Raw genomic sequence first — 21,340 nt, forward strand, 5'->3', positions numbered from 1 at the left:
AGAGTCATCTGATGAAAATTGGACTAGGTTCATTAGTTTTTCATGGGGCCAAGTCAATGAAAAGCAACTGAAAATATGGTCCCTCATGTTTTATACAGGTATTAGCTTCATAACCCTTTTAAACACAGGCTTCCATTGATCTTTAATGAAGAGATTGTAGCCCATCTCTGGGGGTGGGAGCAGTCTGAGCTCCCAGACTCGGTGTGAGCTGGAACGGAGTCGGGCTGCCTGGCCGCCTAGCTCCTACTACACTTTAAATGCAGAGCCTCGGCGGGGCTCCTGGACTCAGCGCAAGTCAGGACTGAGCCAGGCGACTGACCAGCCTGCTAAAAATGTTACTGGTGATAGGGGGGAGGGAGGAGAAGGAAATGCGTGTAGTCTATAGCGTTAACCTTATAAGCTTTTGCTTATCAGTTAATCACCTACACTATTCCATCCCTAAAAGGCAGAAGACTGGATTGAGGGGATACTCTCACCTCTGAGCTGAAGGGGGCTTTGGGGAGGAATTTCATCTCCACAGAGATCAGGAGAAGTAAGCTTGGAAGAGGTGGGAAACAGCGACTGCTGTTTTAAACAGCTTTCTCCAGCGTGTGGAAGTGTGGCAAGCAGCCAGTTGACAAGATCCTGTTACAACAGCGGGAGCCAGGTAAAAAGCCATAGAGCGGGATGCTCTAAGGATTGCAGAAAAAGCAGAAGGGGTCATGTCAATGTTTTGGCAAGACCATGCTAAGATCCGCTTCTTACTTGCCAAGTTCCGAGGGGGCCACCAAGACTTCCTGGACATCTCAGGAACTTCAGCAAAAGTGAGAGTGAACTATTGCCCATAGCATGTGCCAGTTTGTCTGTCTGTCTGTCTTGGGACAATGAGCCACAGGTGAAGTCTGAGTTCCTGAGAGCTTTGCTGAGATCGGATGCCGCTTGTCAGAAACCACTTCCTGCTGTGCCGGGACACCTGGTTGCAACTTCCTACTTCAGCTAGTGCTTCAGTTTGTCAGAGAAGTGGTCATGTGTCTTTGAGGCATCAGGGTGTCTCGTTCCTAACATAGAAGACTTGTATAGTAAAACCTTTAACGCTGGAAAAGCAACACCACCGAAACAGGAGAAAGTGTCAAAGAAAAACAAAACCCATCGCGTTGTTTTGGAATCCTGGGGTCAGAGAGGAAGAGGTTTGTGTGAAGGGGTCCTATTGGCTTCTTTAATGGACTGATTGTGGGCAAAGGTCCCTTTCACCTACCATGAATAGAGGACTCCCATGATGGCTTGGCATGAGCATCTAAAGAATCTTCAAGTTCTTGAAACTTCCCTAGGAAAGTAAGGCCCAAATCTTCCGCTGGCCTAAATCAGCCTAATGTAACCTACACATCTAGTGGGTGAGGTGTGCTATCCCGCGGAGGGGCACTTAGACCACTTACGGAGAGAGAGAGAAAATGTGTTGGCTCTATAGCCTCAGCTGAGAGCCAGCTGGCTTTTAGCTTGAGCTATAGAAACTCATGCATGCAGCTCCCAGTGTCTTAGGTTCCCTTCCACCTAGTGGTGTTACAAGGCCTTGAGGGATTTATGTCCATTTATGCCAACCGAAGATCTAGCCCAAAGACTCAGGATAACCATAGTTGTTCTGTAGGATAAATGGCTATGCAGCACTCCATGGGCAGATAGGCAGATTTCCAACTCTGGCATTCTGCCTGTTAAACACTTAGAAAATTCAATAATTGGGCCCTTGCCAAAATGACTCCCTGCCAGTCTTTTCAGCATCTTGTACGATATGCAGAAACCAGGACGTAAAAGCCAGTCTTAGTGTCTTTAAAGTCATGGTGGAGAACGGAGTTTTGTAAGTGTCACATACATTTGAGATTTGTTACAAGCCACGGCTTCAAGTATCTGAAAACGCAAGCTGTGAGCTATTTTAGGAGTCCATCTCATACTCAGTTGCACAAGCAAAACTGTGCCACATTCTGCTTTTGCTGATGTGTGTGTAATTGTGCTGTGTGCTTGCACGTGCAATAGGACTGTTGTACGTAGGCCCCAATCCAGACTCTGGTTGAGCGTTGCCTTTGGAGGTTGAACAATATTTGGCACAAAGGAATTCAACATGCTGAGGGATAAAGGCAGCACTCACATTATGTTCTGAATCCTGGATGGTACGCCAGCAGGAAACATACCCTAGTATGGGGTGGCCAAGAGCTGCATGCGGCTCTTCAAAGAAAAAATTGTGGCTCCCGCACCTGCAGCTCTTAAAGGGGCAGTGTGTTTGTTTGAAAGAGAGTTGCGACGTCCCGTGTAGACTTAAAAATGGCTGCCTTCGAAATGCCTGCTCTGCACTTAAGGGCAAAATGGTTTTTTCTTGCTCGGTGAAATGAGGTGGCCGGCCCCCCTTTTTTTTTTTTTGCTTGACTAAACGGCGGCCGCGGCTTTTTCCCCTTAGCTCTTTGTATTGTGTCCATCACTAGTTTGGCTCTTCATCTGTTACGATCTGTGATGTGTCCTACTGATGCACGGTCTCGTCCTTTAAAATACGGCTCTGAAGAGTGACTGAAAAAGGGCATCATGAAGCTCCATGTTTGTGGTTTCTCAACTACTGTCTGATCAAATTGGCCCAGGCCACCAATTAAAAGCTGCTGCTTTTCCATCTGTCATTCCTTCCTGTTCATTAGTAGCAGAGCTCAGAGCCAAATCTGACTCAGTTACGCCTCTGCACCTCCAAGTCTTGGGAGATGGCTTTGTATGGCCCTGGACCAACTTACCAAACTTCAAGGGGTTTGCACAAGCGTCAGTGATTGGAGCTCGGAGAACAACTGATGATGATGCATAAAAACCCACCAAATCCAGATGTGCACTGAGGCTGCTTATAGAGTGAGGGTCTACTTCACCGGCAGTGGGGTGGCAGACGAAGAGGGAGAGCGGATAGATCAGGCTCTGAAGTAACTACAAGAATCGTCTGCTGATTTTAATCAATGGAGGTCTGGTGACTACGATGGTGTTACACCAATTCACAGCAGTTCAGAATCTAGCCAAATAGATTCTGCCTACAAGAAAGGGTTTACGTCATTTCATACCGGCTTCATTTTTTTTCCCTCTGAAAGTAAAGTTCTTTATGTCTTCTGTTGTCTCTCCTTGATACAACGCTCTGGAATTATGGGGTGGCAATTTGGGACCCTAACAACGTTCTATGGGCAGGAGGGATTCCTGGTAGCTAGTAATGGCTTTCATTGTGTCCCAACGTCGATCAAAAAGGCAGCCCGCAAGGTATCATTGAAAAAGTAACAACCCACTGGAGCTAAATAGCATTGCGCAACACAGGTGTTAACACACTATATGGAGCTACGAATACATTTTAAAATCTGTATCTGAGTGAAGCCAGGCTGCCAGGCAGCGTGGCCCCCAGCCCCTCCCAGGGGCAGAGCAGCGCAGGCAGTTTTGGGAAGGCAAAGCCTTCCCTTGCTTACATTCCCCGCCGCTCGTGACAGAAGCCCTGAGCCCCGGCAGGTGCGCCCAGCTCTCGAACTGCTGTAAATTATTGTATGTACCTCGCCGGGTCAGTAAGTTTGGCCACCCCTGCTTGTAAAGCAAACCCATGCCGGGCTTACAGGGAAGGGCGCGTTTACCCCAGTTAGGTTCAGAGCGGGGCTGTTGTGCCTTAGGCAGGGTGCTGGGGGCCAGAGTTGCTAATCCAGTGGTGCACGGGACACAGGTCCTGAGGGTATAATCTGCATGCTTTGCTGCTGGTGTTCAGATGAGAGAACTAGAAGCAGCTGAGCATTTAAGGTACCCAGGGTTGCAGGGCAGGTGGCAACCTAACCCCTTAGTGGTCTGGATTGCACCCCAGAAAATGATCATAATAAATGCCAACTCTACTCTCCAAACCCGCACTCAGTTTCCTGTGGCAGGTGTTGCAGGTGAATCATGGCTTTTTGGGAGGTAGCCCAGAGCTGGGTGATAAGAGTTAAAAGTTTTGGCATCCATCCACTTTGCTAAGACCAGACACTTAACAAAGAGCGTCTCCGCCAGCTGTTCAATGCATTCGCTGACGTCAAGGACAGCAAATCCACTCCAACCCTTTGCTTAACATTTGGGCAGTGCCCTGTTTTGACAATCAAATAAACGTTCTGATTCCGCTGGCGAAGGACGGGAGTGGAAAGCTGGCGGCTGATGAGGTTGCTCTTTGCCAAAACTTCAATGCTATCTTTGCCTTCGTGGCCATGGAAGAAGTTGAGGGGAGCACCCTAGAGAATGAGCTGCGTTTTCCTGGGGAAGAAGAGGGAGCAACATTTTGAAAGGATTTATTGTTGCCTCCGAGTGGCAAAGGCAATGAAAAAAAATGAAGGAAGCTTATGAAAGTGCCAGGCATGGAAAATTGTATCTCAGACATTGGAAGGAAGTAGTAAAAGGCAGGAAAACTTTTTGCTGAGAGCGCTCACTGAAGAGGGGAAAAGGAATTCTGGAGGCTCCGAAATGACAGATCTTTTACAAAAACATTGATAAGCAGCGAGATTAGGAAAAAGCATTCAAATATGATTTTCATGAGTGCAAAACTCAAGGTCTGTCTCTATCTGCATGCCTCCTTTGCATGTGTATTGATCACAGCTAACAGTTTTTCCATTGGGTAGTCCGCATACCCGGTTCTGCATACAAATACTCATTGCACATACAATGTCAGCAATTGCACGTGCAAAAAATTCAGGTAGGAGCCTTCAGAAAAGCATGACTGTGAATTGTTTGTGTTGTGCTGTAGTGTTCCCTGCATGCTGTGTGCTTGTGCGGCCACTCAGAAGATATTCAAATGCCGCCAGCTGGTTAATAGAGCACCCACAGCTAGGTTTTTGTGTTGACTGGTGCACATGCCTCAGTGCACATAGAAAAAATTATTCCACACCTGGATAGGAAAAATCCTCATATGGATGGAAAAGATTAGAGGGAACATTGCTGTGCAGTAAATCCCTTGTCAGAGAGGACACTGGATTTGTTACTGTTATTTTCATTTGTACTTAAGAATTCTGCTTGGATCCCCAGCTGAGATGAGGGCCACAGTGAGCTAGGCCCGGTACAAACACATAGTGACAGGGAGGCCCTGATCTAAAGCGTTTGGAGGGTTAGTAAACAGGGCAAAGGGCACGAGAGAGAATGATCACTCGCACGGTTTTGAGTCCTTCTGGGTGAAGCAGAGCCAAATTCTGTGGCAAAAGTGGGACATTCCATGGGAACGTTAATTATTCTGTCAGCATGAAATGCCCTTCTTCCCCATCCACTTGCCCAGGTGAACGCAGCTGTCCCTCAAATTGCATTCAGTCAGGGGAGATCCACTGAGGAGTCCTTCTGAGGAGGAATTTTTCCCTCTTCTGCTCCATGCATCCTACATAGCCACTCACATCCCAGAGCTCAGCTCTCCCAGTGTAGAAGTTGTGTCTGGCTTGGAACAACCTTCCCTGCCGTCTTTTAGGCAGCTTCCACCTGGCCTCTCCCGTACTGTCAGTGGCTGTGAATGCATCAGGCAGCCCAGTTCATCAACAGGCCAGTGCGCACAATACAATACAGCCCAACTAAGTCCCCTTCCAGAGACAACTGAGAAGAGTCAGCAGCAGACAGATGCCAGCAAGGCAGGGAGATAGAAAACAAAACGTCCATTTGCAACAAAATGGCTAATTCCACAGTGCACACGTGGAGAATTCTGTGGCATCATCGGGAGAAATGCTCCAGTTCCTCAGCCACAACAGTCGAGTCCACTATTCCTTGACTGGGGTGAAGGAGGCTGGTTACAAGGATCAGAGCAGCTCTCTGAGGCTTTCCATGGATTCTAGAAGCAACACCTAGCTACGGCTACACTATAGCCTTCTTCTGGAAAAGCGTATGCAAAGGAGGCGTGGTGTGGAATATCGCTGTGCTTCATTTGCATAATTAATTAGCAGCTGCTTTGGCGCAAAAGGCTTTTGTGCAAAAAGGAGCTGTGTAGACAGCTCATTTTTGTGCAAAAACCCCCTCTTGCGCAAGAGCCATTCTTCCTGAAAAAAGGAGGAGGGGTTTGTGCAAAAACGGGCCATCTACACAGCAGCTGCTAATTAATTATGCAAATGAAGCAGTGATATTCCACACCACGCTTCATTTGCATAAGCTTTTCTGGAAGAAGGCTACAGTGTATCTGTAGCCTTAGTCTCTGTGCATTCAGTTCTCAGTGAATCCATGGTAAGATCATAGAATCAAAGAACCCTAGAACTGGAAGGAACCTCGAGAGGCCATCAAGTCCAGTCCCCTGCTTTCACAGCAGGATCAAGCACCTAGATCATCCCTGACAGACGCCTAGCCAACCTGCTCTTATATATCTCCAGAGATGGAGATTCCACAATCTCCCCAGCCAATTTATTCCAGTGTTTAACCACCCTGACAGCCAGGAACTTTTTCCTAATGTCCAACCTAAACCTCCCTTGCTGCAGTTTAAGCCCATTGCTTCTTGTCCTATCCTCAGAGGTCAAGGAGAACAATTTTTCTCCCTCCTCCTTGTGACACCCTTTTAGATACTTGAACTGCTCTCATGTCCCCCCTCAGTCTTCTAGACCCATTTTTTCAGTCTTTCCTCACAGGCCATGTTTTCTAAACCTTTAATTATGTTTGTTGCTCTTCTCTGGACCTTCTCCAATTTCTTCACATCTTTCCTGAACTGTGGTGCCCAGCACTGGACACAGTTCTCCAGTTGAGGCCTAATTAGCGCAGAGCAAAGCGGAAGAATGTCTCCCCTTGTGTCTTGCTCACCGCACTCCTGTTAATGCAGGTTTGCAAATGAGGCGAGTGCCTAGAGCACAACTCGTTGTTGAGGGATGGATTCTGCAGTCACAGAATGTGGGATGAATGGATTGTCGGCCTCAGCTGAGGGAACCAAGGCCCGGCTCGATTCAGGGCTCAATTTTTTCCCTTCTTGTGGCCATTTTGTGTTTCTCAGGCAGAGCCAAGTGTTCGTATCTGCTCCTAGCTAATCAGCAGAGCAGTCCAACTGCACAGAGCTGCTCTCAGCTTCACACCAGCTCTCTTCCCTCCCGACGTCCTCGGTATGTCAGAGATGCACAGGTATGTTCTGCCCCTCCCTCTGCTGGTCCTGAAAGACCAAAAGGCCCCTTGGCTACCAGCCAACTGGTGTGCATTAGAGCAACCCCATGAGTCATATCTGGACTTGAGCGCTGACTGCTCTGTAGTGTCCCCGTTAAGCATAAGAAACAGCTGCACGGGCACATGAGACAGCAAATCAAGGCCTTTTCTGATCATCATGGGAGCCGTCCAGATGCAAGTGGTGGAGGCCTCATCAAATCAGGCAGCATGTGCTCACCCCAGTGCGCTAGCTGAAATGTTTCCTCTCTCTGGAGCGTGTAGCGACCATGCTGGCTGTGTTTGCCCACCCCGTCACTGCAGTTGGCAGTATGTCTCTAACTCCTTGGTGGAACGCTTTGGGGCACCCTGAGGATGAACGCTGCTATATGAAAATTAATTCTTCTCTGCATTCGTCCATTTTTTAAACGAGGTGGGTAAAGAGATGAGGTTTCCCGGGCTGATGAATGACTAATACAGCTTGATGTACAGAAGGGACAGGAAATGAGGTAAGGGGCCAAAAATAATCCTGGAAACTATAGCCTACAAGGAAGCCCAGTGTCATCCAGAAAATAAAAGGCCTACAGTGATGTGACATTAAGACCATCTGGACAGCATTTGGCAGCCGTCGAAAAGCAAACACAGTCTTGAGATGTCATTCCAAAAGCAAGGCGCACATATAAACGATGCTACTATCCAGTGAGGAAGATCATGTTTAGAAAACGCTGGGCAGTTCTGGTCTGCGTGGATGTTCCTGCGACCGAAGTGGTGCAGCCAGAGACCAGTTAAAAATGAGTCAGGATATTTTGGGAATATGACATTTGCAGAGGGATTAAGCAGCTCTGGCTTGTGTAAGTTTAGAATACAAGGAGCCTTGCCGGGGAATATGCCTGAGGTACAAAGGAGCTGGAATTGCAAGCAGTGCATTAATGCCAATCAGCTATGTAATCACAGAGCCGGAGCTCATCAGCAGAGGCTGTAAGGTCTAGCAAATAAAATCCTGTTGTTTATACAGCACTTAGCACAATGGAATTCTCATCCATGACGGAGGTACCTAGGCATTACCACACTGCAAATAAGTAAATTGAGAATATTATAGCCAGGCAGGAGGAACACGAAAGCTTTTAAATTCCCAATGAAGAAATATTATTCAGAGCATGGTGGAATCAGTGCTGTCCTTACCCATACGCAGTTGCGTAAAGCACCTGAAAATTTGGGGCACCACTGGGTCTTAATGTCCTCCAACCCACTTCTTTTTATCCCTGGTCTGTGGCTCTGCTTCTTCCAGTGAGGATCTAGTAACTTAAAAGTGACAAAGCCTGCCAGAGCTATTAGCAGCACAGTGAACCTGTGAAAGAGCCATTCAAGTGGTAATGAAGCCATTTGCCAACCTCAGGTATCAACTGTCACCGGAGTAGACTGTCACTGGAGTTTGATTTAATGGGTCTAGTAAAGACCTACTAAATCAAATACCGAGGATGCCCCTGTCGACGCCAGTACTCCTCGATTCACGAGTAAGGGAAGTCACCAGGAGCATTTTTTCCTCATCAACCTTCCACTGTGGAGATGGCACCGAGGGTTAAATTAAGGTACGGTGACGACAGCTACACAATTAACGTAGCTGGAGTGAGTATCTTAATTGGCCCTTCCAAGTTAAGTGTGGACAAGACCTATCAGATTTATTAGGTTATAAATTTGTATGGGTAAAACCCACTTCATCAGATGAATTGGAGTGGAAGGTACAGAAGCAGGGGTGTATATATAAAGAAGAAGGTGCTTGAGTTAACTAATCTAATCCAGTCAGGGTGGAAGTGGGTCATTCACAGCATTTGGTGTGGAGATGTGGAGGGGAAATTGTGTTAACCACTTGAAATCCTTATTCAATCCTCAGCTGATAGCATTGAATTTGTAAATGAATCCTAATCCATCTGTTAGCCTCTAAGGTGCCACAGGACTCCGACTTGTTTTGGCAGATACAGACGAACACAGCCTGCCCCTTTGAGACCCATCACCAAAATGGGAGCCTCCTCTTGTACCTGAACCTCTTTGTGAGGATTTGTACAGCTAAGATGGCATCAATTGTTCACCTCCTCTCCATAAATTCCACATTGGCCCTTCTAAATGTCAATCACAAGGATTTCCACGCCATTCATCTGGCGTTTTCTCTTTCTTCAGGCGATTGTTGAATGGACTTATGAAACACTGGATTCTTTCTCTTTGCAATGATGTCAGCGCGATGCAGCCACTGGTACGGAATCCAGTCCATGTGCATTCTTGTTTTCCAGAGTGTCTCTGCAACCCCTTCCTCCTGCATGCAACCTATCATATTCATGTTCGGCTGATGCCTTCTCAGCTCCTTCCTCCGGTCCTCCTCATTCATCACGCGTCCCAAAAAACCACTCCAGACTTGATGAGTTGGTTCATCAGCCATTTGCAATCCACTGTGTTCTTTTCTAATCTAAATCGAAGTCTGACACCCTCAGGACCTGACCAATGCTGAACCAGAGAATTTGCTGAACCATGAGGTCGCTATTGTCTAGCAATATTACCAGCACTTCCATTGCTTACTGGGCTCTTATGAGACATTTAGGGGTAAGTTAGAGCTAAACAACAGCACAGAACACAGAGCCAGGACTGGTGGCTGTGAACAAACTTTATAGGACTGCAGGAATCTTGGCCACATCAATGATATGTGGACATCCGGCAACTAAAATCATGCTGGACCACGGATGTTGCTGGACCAGAGAATGCTGGACTAGAGAGGTTCAACCTGTACTCCTAAATTATCTCCATGGCATAAAGCTGGCCCAGCATCAGGAGAACCCCTTCCATGCCCCAGCCTGAGCTCTGTGTGCTGGTTCCTTGCCAACAGCTGAGGCTCTGGGCTGGGATCTTCCGAAGAACTGATGCTAAACAAACGTTCCTAACCTATAATTACCACAGATCGTGTGTTTTAGGGGCTTGAGCTGGGATTCTTTCCATTAGCCACAATCAGTTTTACATCAGGCCTTAATTTTCCATCCCCTCATCCAACAATTCTCCTAGAATTTTTTTCCTAGTATTTGAAAGCTAATGTCATTTGCAGGGCAAACCTCATATTATGCAGGTTCCTGACCACTCTTTTTTTTTTTTCTGAATTTGATCTTTCATGATATTCCCCTGCATATTGACTTGTATTCGTCCCCCTTTTCTGGCTTTATTCCTTTTGCTCTTCAGAGTTCATTTCAGGATCCACTTATCTTACTACCCACTTTGAAAGCCCATCCTTGTCTAAATTAACTCACGTGATCTTGCATCTAAACTCCGGGCACACAGGAATTGATCCACCACAGGGATACTATCCATCAGTTTTCAAACTGCCAAGGAATTCTCTGGCTGCTTTCTCTGGATTTGAGATGCAAGTTCTTAACCACTGTGCAGGGTCATCATAACTATCAGACCTACCAAGCCACGGTCGGGAGTAGGAGACAGATATTTTGAGGCTCAAGGCAATGGGGGGGGGGGAGGGGGGAGAGGAGTGAGGGTTGTTCATTTCTGGGGAGGGGGGGGAGGAAGAAGGATAAGTTAGTGTGGTGGCTCGTGACAGGACAGCTACTCCACACTGGCCTAACAGGGCTGTGGAGGCTGGAGCTGTGGCAGATAGCAGCCAATTAGGGCCCAACTGGGGCTGTATAAATAAGGCCTGATGGACGGGAGGAAAAAGACACTCTTGCTCTAGCTGTGGGGCAGGAAGGACCTGGCTGCCAAGGAAGATGCGGAGGGTGCCTGACCCGCAGCAGGGCGGGGGAAAGGCAGACAGAGCTGGGGATCTCTGGCCAGGCAAACTCCCAGGCTGAGACCTTGCTCTCAAGGCTCAATGGTACTGGGGCTGCAGGGAGGCAGCCAGGACAGGAGAAGGCAGGAGGTCCATACCCCCTTGCCAATAATGAGTGGCCATTTCAGACAGCAGTTTGCCCCCAAGGCAGGGCTAGATGATGACAGGCAGTAGGTCACTAAGGCAAGGTGGGTCTAGGTGATTGGGGTCTGTGACAGGGTGTTGGCCCTGCACTGGCCCATCAGGAGTTTAGCCCCAGTTGAGGCTGTATTAGGTGGTTAGGGCCCAGCTGGGCGCTATATAAAAGCATGGGCAGCTGCTCCCAGAGGAGGCAGTGAGAGCCTGGCTGCTGAGGGGAGTAGGAGGCTCCCGGGAGCTAGGGCGAGGCCGGGGAGTCAAGGCCGGGCTAGCGGAGCTCTGGCCAAGCAAACCCCCAGACTGCAGGGCCTGACTAACGGCCTGCTGGAGAAACAACAACCCCCGGAAGTGGGGCTCAGAGACTGACTTGGGCACTGCCGGAGGGCAGTGTGTCGAAGAGGACGACGTGGCCTGGAAGAAAGAGGGGAAACACCACCTGAAGGAAGGTAACCTGCCAGCCGCAGGAGCTGATTCCGGAGACAGATGGCAGACCCCCGCTACGGTGGTGAGTGAACCCCTCACAGGGTCCTAATGCTGGGAAGGCTCTCTGAGGCTGAAGAGCTAATTCCCTGAGTGACCAGCAGGAGGTGCCGGGGCGGTCAGTCTTGGCCCGCTACATAGCTCAGAGGCATAGTACAAAACTCCCAGCCCAGGGGGAAGGGAAGCAAAAGGTGGGTTTATGGCATTCTTGTGGCCCTTGCATCTCTGGGTGCTCCAGAGATAGAAACAGCTCCATGTCCAGCATAGACAATGAGAACAGGGAGGTGGCAGGAAGGGTTATCTAAAAATCTCATCTACATTAGAAAAAAACTGTTCTGATTTAATCATTTTAGAAACTGGCTTAGTTAAAGGGGTGTTTTTTCCTGTCCCCACTGCCCCCCTCCCCACACTGTGTAGATATTGGTCTTGTTTTAAGAGTGCTTGGTGTTGGTTGGCTTAAGTTCAGAATTCCTCTCCAATTCTGATAGTAGCTCTGATTCTAAAAGCTGCTTGGAAATTTTTCAATAGTTTTTCATTCGAAAACACGGATTTACTGAAATGGACACATTCCCAAATTATGTGTGTGTGTGTCTGTGTGTGTGGAAATGGACACATTCCCAAATTTTGTGTGTGTGGGGGGGAGGGGGGAATGGACATTCCCAAATTATTCGTGTGTGTGTGTGTGTGTGTGTGTGTGTCTCCCCGTCCCTTTTTCCTCTCTGGGTTACTCAGGAGCAGGTCATTCACATGTGTGCCTGATGTTTTTAACATCAAAGAAGATCCCTAGTACCCCAGTGGTGATGTTGTTTAGCTGGGGTTTTCCAATGCACCCCCTGCTGCAGTCCCTTGCTCCTAAATAAATATACAATGGTGATGCCTCCACCTGGCTGGCCTTGTACACACTTAATAGTGTGCCTTGGGAGCCTCCAGGAAAAAAATTATTCCAGTAATAATCTGGATCTACCTCCAAGACAACAATTATAAATTATAATATAGATCTAATGGATTAAATTAGAATGAACACATCTTTACTTAATTTAAAGAAAGAGGGTTTAACAGATTAAAAGTGAACAAAATCAATTAAAGTGCGCAGGAAGGAAACATCTCTCTGGCATTTGCACGGCCACCATGTCTCCCACCCCAAAGTGCGCACTCCTCTGGATTCAGAGTCCCAGACTCTTGCTTGCATGGGCACGCTTGAAGGTCTGCAGCAGGAGTGGAGACAGCACTGATCACGTTCTGTGTGTGTTAGTCCAAGCTGAGCAGTCAGCTGCAAAAGCACTCTGCCACTGGAGCAGGTCCCACCAGATGCCAGCAGCTCTGGTTCATTGGGCTGGTGACTCTGCCTCTTTGCACCCAGTCAGTCTATTTTCTGTGCTCTGCCCCAGACAGCACTTTCCCCAAAAGCCTAGTTACTTAGTTACCTCCTGTGCAGGTTTACGTAGGCCCCTCTCACCCACAAGCACAGCCAGTCTCTCTCCTCTCTAGGGACAATCAACAGCCCTTCAAGCAGCCTCCTAGATCCAAACCCCGGCAGGCTCTCGGTAACACGCTCTAGCTGCAACACTAGCTCCTGGCCTGGAAAAAGCTCCCCACCAGCAGCCTGGCTCCTCTCTCCAAAGTGGAGACTCTCTCTCTCCATGCCTGGAAGACCCAACATCCCCTCCTTTTTCCTAAGGGCTCATGGGAGTTGTAGTCTCTAAGGCTAGATTGCAGCACAAAGGATCCTCCCAGTAAAAGTCAGAGGCTCCTTTAGTAAAGGGACTAATATATATATTTAGAGTTCCTTCATTTCTATTCATTGCCAGCAATTTTCTGCCATGCCAGTTCCAAGCCACAATTTGTAGGTTACATTTCCAATATGTTCGTTTATTTTAAATAAAACCTTGCTTTCCTGGGTTTGGTTGCACAGTTTGCAATCATGTGAAGTCCACAGAAAGAAAATGAATAAAAGGTGAGTTAGATTCATTAACCCCATGCAACGAAATGGAGAAAATTAGTTAAAGGTCGGTGATTAAAAAATAAGTTGTAGATATAATAATCCTTATCTAAAAATTATTGCAAATGGATTTTTATTATACCAGGCTAATTACGCAGAGGGATATGGATTATGATTGTCAGAAGGGTATTATTCCTAAAAGCAAAGACATCTCATTTTTAATGCACACAGCAAATGGTATAATGGCAATTTTAGAAGTGGATAATTATGGTACTAATTCATAATTTTTTCTAGAGGCAAGTCAAAGTGACTGAGTTCAGGCTCTACATCAGCCTTAAACACAAACCTAAGCATGTATGTATAAACCTGTTCTAGCTCTGAAGTCAAATGGGAACCTCTCCCTTATTGAGCAATGTAACCAGGTATGTCATTCTCTCCGGCCATGTCTACACTAGGAGATTATTTCTAATTTACTAAGTTCAACTTCTGGGCACCCAATTTTACAAATGTGAAGTTTTGTGCCCTTACTAAGGGGAAGAGCCGAATGCAGTCCGAGGCAATCCGAATGCGTCCATGCTAACGTTATTTTGGACTTACAAGTTCGGGAATAGTGTTATTCCTCATGAAAAGCAGGACTACAGAGTTTGAATTCTGCGGCCCCTTACTCCGGAATAATGGGCTTGGTAGTGTGGATGCATCACTTACAAAATCGATCTTGGGGGGTTTATTTTGGACTAAGACCCTAGTGTAGACCAGGCCTGAGTGAATTGCAACTCATCTGGCATTGTACAAAGAGAAACCTGCAAAAGTGGCAGCATTTAACTTTTATTTTGCAGGTTGACAGTGGTCCAAAATTTCCTATAATGTTCACCAAAGATTGCCTAGACTACCCAGGATTAGCCTTTATGCTCCCTGCTGTTCTTGTGAATTCCTTTGATTCCTGGATCCATTCTTACTGCAACTGGGAGGTTGGAGGGCTCGAATAAAGAGACAAGGTGATAATGGATGTGTCTGCATGTCCCACTAGCCCGAGGCACCTATTTATTACCGATTCTTTTGGCTGATGCTTTATTGGACTAAAAAAACCTACCAACGTTTGCAGACCTTGAACTAGTTTATAGTAGTTTAGATCTTGCTTTAAGCTATAGTCCTACATTATACCTGACTGTAATAATAGAATGCACTATGCGGAAGTAACAATCTATATGCTTGTCTTTGATTATTTTTTTGGTTCCATTGCTCATATACTTTTTTGTTGTTGACTGTGTTAACTACCTAGCACATCTTACAAAGAGGCAGGTCCCTTTAGATGTCATAGTAATTATCCCCTAGACAACAACAGAATCAAGCAAATAATGACTATATCATCCATGCTGTTGTGGACACAGCAGTGAAATGAGGAGACACACCTCCATGGAATTAAGCATTAGGCCACAACTTGTATTAAGCGTCAGCAAAGGGGAGGGTGCTACCTGTCTCCTACCCACGCTCTCCTAAACCAGGCATTTAACGGTTTCCAACAAAGCAGTTACAGGGCTCCTTACCGTACCACCCGTAACTTGCAGTAGGGTCTCCTCAGCCTGCTCCGTAGGACTCATCTCTTTATGGGTCTTGCCACCCTTCCCCCCAGTTGGGGACCGAGGAGTCGGGACTAACGCACGCAGATCACAAGATCTGACCTTTATTCCGCGAGCCTAAGACATGAACAAATCCCAGGCCTTTACCTCAGGGAACCCTTCCTATTGTCTGTTTTAGTCACACTGGAAACTGTTGCAATGAATTAGCAATTCCACCAAGTTCCTCAGTGATTCTGACTAGATTGAAGATGCCGGGAGGAAGGCAAAAAATTCCCTGGTATTCTGCCAGTTGGTCCATGAGAAAAAAAATCCTCACTGCCCCCTAAATGAGCAATTGCCTACGCCGGCAGCATCTGACAGGCTGGGTTCCTAGTCATAGTTTGAGGTGGGCAAGGTGGGGGAGGCTGCTGGAACAGAACTGAAAGTAACTCAACCTGGCCCCCATAGCAGGTTAAATCCTGGGAATTGGCCTGTCAGCACCTCTCACCGCAGTGGGGACTGAGTAGGGGAAAAACGACTTGGTGTCCTTCCGCAAACGTCTGTCTCCGTAGTTGCTATGATTAGATACTGCCCCTCCCCTGCCCCGACTCCTTCAGGTTCCCTACTCATTGAGGCAGACGGGTGGCATTTGTTATTTGGGTCTGAGCTTGCTCCCGTTGAAGTGAAGAGTTACTACTTGAGAACAGGCTGGGGCAGATCTTAGGCACCCGACGAGCACAAAGCAGCTGGAAATTGCACGAACGATGCAGCCAGGGAATCCCACTCATGATTTTAGGCCAGAACACCTCGCTCTTTGCTGCTCATTCCCCAACAGCGTGTGTGCAGGGAGAGGCAGCTCAGAACCCTCGAAGGGCAGGGTCAGAGTATTCAGTGCTCCGTTCAGTATTTTCCTTAGCATAGTTTAGAGCAGCCCCGAGGCTGTTTTAAGACCTGACCCAATACTCACTGAAGTCCAAGGTAAGATTGCCTTCGATGTCAGTGGGAATTGGATAAAGAAACTAAATCATGGGCTGCAAGCTGGGGTGCTATCAATTTGCAGCACCTCAGGGACAGACTGTGAGCCCCCTAGACTGGTGAGAAGGTCCCTTTGGATGAGTTTAGTGGGAGGTAAAATGTATCTTGGCCTCGGGGGGCCGACAGGCTGGGTCCCTGGGCAAGATGGGAGGGCAACCCCATGCTCCCGGAAGAGGTGGGGCTTTGGGCAGAAGGGGAGGGGCTGGAGCAGCCAGCCCTCAGCAGCACCCAGAGCACACTGCACTGTGCTCCATCGCCCATCAGCTAGCTCTTAGCACTGCCCGGTGGCAATTTAAAGGGCCCAGGGCACTGGCCACCATAGCAGTGGTGTCAGCAGGGAGCCACAGGCCCTTTTGAACCACCACACACCCCGGCCTCATCCTCCAGCTGCATGAAGGCATCCTGAGTTGCCATGCACTTTCCAAGCCCATTGGGGCCTGCACACAGATGGAGTCCCAAGTGTGGGTTGAATCAGAATTCCCCTCCCATTGCATGTTGACGGTCTATTCTATGTCAAAGCGTGGCTGGAGTTTAACTTCAGTAGTCAAAGTTCCTCAAACTCAGAAACTCTGAAAACGTGCCAATTAATTACGGTTATTGATCTCATGGCCCATCTTTTCAGTTTCTTTTTAATCGCTTAACACTATTACTAATTTTAGTACTTCCAGCAAACACCAACAGGTCAGCTACGGCAATGAAGAGCTGATGCCGATGACATTCTTTACACGTAGGCAGTTTAGAAGTTCATTATCCTGGTCACCTGTGTGGTCACCTGTGTCTTACCTGTTTGCTTTTTTTAACGCTACAATTTTCAGTGTTAGCCTGAATCTGCAAAAGCGGCGAGGAGTCCTGTGGCACCTTATAGACTAACTGAAGTGTTGGAGCATAAGCTTTCGTGGGCAAAGACCGATTTTTTTTGCTAACTAAGCCAGTTCTTTACAAATGAAAATAGATATCTACTGTTACCACTAGAGGTCTATTCATCACTATAAATACAAAAGGAAGACCGGCTACACAAGTAGTTCATTGGTGGTGGTTTGTTGTGAAAATATTTGTATCGCAGTAATGGCCGAAGGCGCTACTCAAGATTGGGTCAGTGCTTGTGGCCATTTGGAGTTATGTTCCAGGGGTGCCAAAGTAATCCCCTTGATTTTTAAGGCATATGCAGTTTGGCCAGGTAGCCTGACACCAGAGCTACATCAGGATTGGTGTAGCTGTGTTGGTCCCAGAATATTAGACACACAAGCTGGGTGAAGCAATTTATTTTACTGGACCTACTTCTGTTGGTGAGAGACACAAGCTGTCCACCTTACACAAAGTGCTTCTTCAAGTCTGCAAAAGCTAATGAACGTATTGCAGCTGTGGAATCATTGTGCTGTCAAAGTGTTCAGCTTCAGGTTTGTCTTATTTTTCCTGTGGCAGCTCATTCAAGAGCATAGTGATTTCTGACTTCACTCACATAGTTGTTGTTGGGGCATTTAGGGTACATTTACAAAGCAGGGCTAAAGCCGGAATAAGCTACGCAACTTCAGCTACGTCAGTTGTGTAGCTGAAGTCGAAATAGCTTATTTCGGCTTTTGGCGCTGTCTACACAGCAGGAAGTCGAAGAACACTCTTCCTTTGACTTCCCTTACTCATAAAATGAGGGTTACAGGAGTCAGTAAGAAGTCCTTCAGTTTGTCATTATTTCAAAATGAAGGCCTGTAGAGTAGACATGCTCTTTATTTCACAATCACATCAGTTATCCCGAAATAATGCTGCTGTGTACACATACCCTGAGGGTGTGTCTAGACTACCTAGTTTTGTCGTCAAAAGTCCACTTTTGTCGACAAAACTATACCAGCGTCTACACTACCGCTGAGTTCTGTCGACATAATGTCGACAGAACTCAGCAGTTTTGTCGACGCTGGTATACCTCATTTTACGAGGCATAACACCTTCTGTCGACAGAACTCTGTCGACAGAAGGTGTTATTGCCTGTAGGGTTGCGTCCAGACTACGGAGTTCTGTCGACAAAGCAGCTTGCTTTGTCGACAGAACTCAATGTGTCTGGACGCTCTTTGTCGACGGAAGTTTTGTCGACAGTATCTGTCGACAAAACTTCCGTCGACAAAATGCGGTAGTCTAGACGTACCCATAGTGCCCTGGCTGAGATGTACCACATGTATCAAAAATGTAACAAATATATATCACGGGCTTTTGTGGATAAAACCCACTTCACCACAGGAGTTGGAGTGGAACTCAGAATCCAGAGTTATGTATATTTCCACTACAACTCATCTGACAAAGTGGGTTTTACCCACTAAAGCTCATGATCTATTTGTTAGTCTTTAAGCTGCAACAACACTGCTCATTGTTTTTAAAACTGCAGACTAACACGGCTGCCCCTCTGAGACTTGATAGTTATTTGGTTTCTAGCTCTCATCAGCTGAAGAGAAACGCTTGAAAAAAATGCTACTAGTGCACACTAACGGCTCAAGCCTGGATCCTCAATGGCACCTAACTCCCACCACAATCTTTGTGACTCTTGAAGTCAGGTGCCTAAATACTATTGAAGATCCAGGCCTCAGAAACCAGGAGCAAAATTAAAATGTCACTGATTTTTTTCAGCCAGGCTTGTGATATTTTTAGGAAGCCTCGGGTCCTGAGTTTTGATTGCTTGAGGATGGCAATGCTGAATTCACCTGTCAGGAATGTAAGGGCAGTGTTACATCAGAGCTCTGGAAAGTCACTTCTGGTGATTCTGTAGTAGCCTAGCGTTCTCCTGATTTCTCCCTGAACTGTTTTTGTGGGGCTGTAAAACCTTGGGAAAAGCTCCTTGGTGTGAGAGCCTACTTTAGAAAAGCAGTCTGCCAAGCACATGCATGATTAACCCTTTGAGAACGATGGCTGCAAGAGTCGCATATTCCCCTCCCAAACATTCATTTGGCTAGCAGTCTGGAAAATGCCCATTTGGAAGGATTCACTAAAGACATTTTAAAAATGAAGGGAAAAGATTCTCAAAACCGCCTCCTCCCTTGATGCAGTATTATCACTAATCACGGTGAGTCAAGTCAAATATCCTTTTTATGTATATAAAAATGGATAGGGGTGATGTTTGAGAACATGACCCTAAGTCAGAGGTGGGAAACCTCAGGAATAGGGCCTGGATGCGGTCCCTGGGGGTTGCCTGGATCTGCCCCCCAAGACTCAGACCCCACCCAACATTGGGAAGCCCATGCTCTCACTCCAGTCCCGCCACTGCCCCCACCATGGGGCTGAGGCGCGCGCACACACACACACAAAAAAATCTCTACTAAGTTGCCCCCAGGGTGCCTGGCCACCGCTGCTACTGCAGCAGCCACCGAAACCCTCACCCCCTCTGAACTGCCGCCAGAGCACCACTCCACACAGCTCTGAGGTGGTGCGGAGGGCTGGCTGCCTCTAGCTCCGCCCCCTTCTACTTGAGGCTCCGCCCCTCCCATGGGCAGGGAGCTGAGCCCATCACATCCTGTCCCAAGGCTGGTGGTGGTTGTCGGCCCCGCTGTATGAATCGCTTGTTGGCAATTCTTTGAAGTTCTTTATAGTGGGCCACATTCCCTGATGTCATTCTCTGGTCATTACAGCACGTGGAAGAATTTGGCCACTTTTTATATATGACATTTGGTACCTCGTTGGTCCTGTTTTGAGTGTACCTCAAGAATACTCACAGATCCTTCATGGGATGCTCTTGGGGCTGCTATATTATTTGCATGACAATAGCAGACAGAGACACAAGTTGAAACCAGGCTACTTTTTTGTGGTACAAACAACATAGGAGACAAGCTCTTCCCTTGGTAGCACTTGACAGGACTTTCTGAATTCCTGATCTACACCTGGTTCATTTCCCTTCCCCCTTCCCCCCCTCCCCCAATGCTAATGACACTGTGCAGTGATTAGCTGTGTTTTTAACCCACTGTCATTTCCACCCTGGAAAAATCAGGAAAGGTTTGCTACATGATAGCAATTATCTCCCAAGTGTGCTGGGGGGAAGAAATGAAATGTGATTATGCCATTTGTGAAAATACAGAGGAGAGATGCTTTAAGCAGCACTGATTATGGCTGAACTTACTTTGCTAATAGGCTGCTGAGTTAAGCAGGACTGTTACTATGACTATGGTAACCACAGAAATACAGAGGGAAACCTGATATGCAGGACACCTATAAAGGGGGCTGGTCAGGCCAGAGCAGCAGAAGAAATCAAACCCTTCTTCTTTTGAGATGTTTTCTATGTTTATCTTCAGCCCACAAAGTGAAGGGCTCTCCCTCCACCCGTGTTTTGAAAGGTGGGAACCATGCTCTATTTCCCTTTTAGTCCGAGCTGGTTTGAATTTGAGTTAGTTGTGTTCTACATTCCGGTTTCTGACTTGTTTTAATGAAGGCACAAATCGTAATCAGGAATTTAATACCTGAAACAGAGGAAGAGCAGCAAGCAAGTGTGCGTTTTCGAAATGCAACGTATCAGGTTGCACTGAGTTGTAATAGACATGTAACCCAAACCTGTTGCTGCCACGTTATTGGATTTTAAAGTGAGCCGACAGATCACTGTTGCACCCAGGGGTGGTGTTTACCCCAAATTCTGTACAAAGTGGGCCATGTGAGGTGCTAAATGAAAGCGTATGCTCTACTGCTTCTATGTATGCTACTCATGTGCTTGTATGAGGTACGTGAAGTTATGAATATGGTCTCTGTACTTGTACTGTAAACATTCTCTATCTGGGAAGGAGCATGGTCTCAAGTTGTAGTGGGAGAGGTCCAGGTTGGATATTAGGAAAAACTATTTCATTAGGAGGGTGGTGAAGCACTGGAATGGGTTACCTAGGGAGGTAGTGGAGTCTCCATCCCTAGAGGTGTGTAAGTCTCGGCTTGACAAAGCCCTGGCCGGGTTGATTTAGTTGGAATTGGTCTTGCCTAGAGCAGGGGGCTGGACTTGATGACACTCTGAGGTCTCTTCCAGCTCTAGGATTCATTGGGCCTGGACTGCCTATTGTGAGGAAGGATTGTTCGGTGAATGGTTGCTAACTCGTGCTGCTTCATGGACGATGGCTCTCAGAGAGGCCAATACACACCTGAGGAATGTGTCTGGCAGCTTGCAGACTAGCCAGTACCGCATGGCTGCTTTCATGTGAGACACAGATAGGTCACTTGATGTGACCAGCTCCAGTTTGGGAGACACCAGGAATATAAAAATTCCAGGAGGGAGTCTCCATCTTGTCTTCAATCTTGCTCCTGATTCCAGTTGCAGCCTTTCTAGGGACAGAGAGCCGGGAAGGATTGCTGACCCATCCTGACACA

The 21,340-nt window shown here is 47.2% G+C and overlaps 1 long non-coding RNA gene across 1 annotated transcript in view; it reads left to right on the forward strand.

The window, feature by feature from the left end:
- Positions 1–4,043: 4,043 nt before the first annotated feature.
- Positions 4,044–21,340, forward strand: part of LOC142829794 (uncharacterized) — a 48,846-nt gene continuing 31,549 nt past the window's right edge. Inside the window, exon 1 of the long non-coding RNA XR_012904584.1 lies at positions 4,044–4,535. This is a non-coding gene — a long non-coding RNA (uncharacterized LOC142829794). The remainder of the gene's footprint in view (positions 4,536–21,340) is intronic.

The sequence above is a fragment of the Pelodiscus sinensis genome, chromosome 6 (assembly GCF_049634645.1).
Source record: "Pelodiscus sinensis isolate JC-2024 chromosome 6, ASM4963464v1, whole genome shotgun sequence".
NCBI classification, from domain to species: Eukaryota; Metazoa; Chordata; order Testudines; family Trionychidae; genus Pelodiscus; species Pelodiscus sinensis.